We start from the raw sequence: 945 nt of genomic DNA on the forward strand, positions 1-945 counted from the left end.
TTTGTACTTGGCACCTCTTTAAAATTTTAATGACATTAATTATTATCGGTATATAACAATTTATAATAATCTAGATTACAGCCAAAAATTTTTATTCGTTATACTTTAGTGTAAACATGAGTTATACTGCGTTAAATATTTCTGAATGTAGTCTTCCGTTTGTTTAGCAATGTATGCTTTTCGACAATCTACACCTGGCTAACTTTAGTTAAAAACTGCAAGCGTTGCTGTATCGAAATACTTAAGGAGTTGTTAGTCATAAAGTAACCATGGTGCTCTTCGATCGGTAATTGTTATACCATTGTTGTGCAGAATATAACATATATGCGTAATTGCTATTATTTATATATATAAAACTCATTACAATGTATGTGTCAAATAGGGAATAATGACTACGACATATATGATCAGTAATATTCTAAAAGTCTTTAACTGTTTCTGAGATGTACAACTTAATTTTCGGCACGTACATTTAATTCTCAACTATACGAGTGGATCATTTGGACTCGGATGAAAATTTCAGTCAATCGCTATTTTTGTATCTGTTAATATTGCAGAATTGAAGTGAAGAGGTAAAAAAAATTGAAAGATTATTCATTTTTATGGAAATAAACTACATATTTTTATTAAAAAGGCCGAGAATTAATTTATATATCTACACTTTCAGAATGTTTCTAATCATGATCATTTACATATAGCATATTCAAGTATTGTTACTCTCTAATTTTTAATATTAGATTTTTATTAAATATATAAGATATTAAGTTGTTGAATATATAAGGTTTAATATTTCTATACCACAACTTTAAAATGTGTGCGTGCGTGCGTGCGTGCGTGTATGTGTGCGTGCGTGCGTGCGTGCGTGCGTGTGTGTGTGTGTGTGTGTGTGTGTGTGTGTGTGTGTGTGTGTGTGTGTGTGTGTGTGTGTGTATATGCGCGCGCGCG

The sequence above is a fragment of the Atta cephalotes genome, assembly GCF_000143395.1.
Source record: "Atta cephalotes unplaced genomic scaffold scaffold00007, whole genome shotgun sequence".
Classification (NCBI taxonomy): domain Eukaryota; kingdom Metazoa; phylum Arthropoda; class Insecta; order Hymenoptera; family Formicidae; genus Atta; species Atta cephalotes.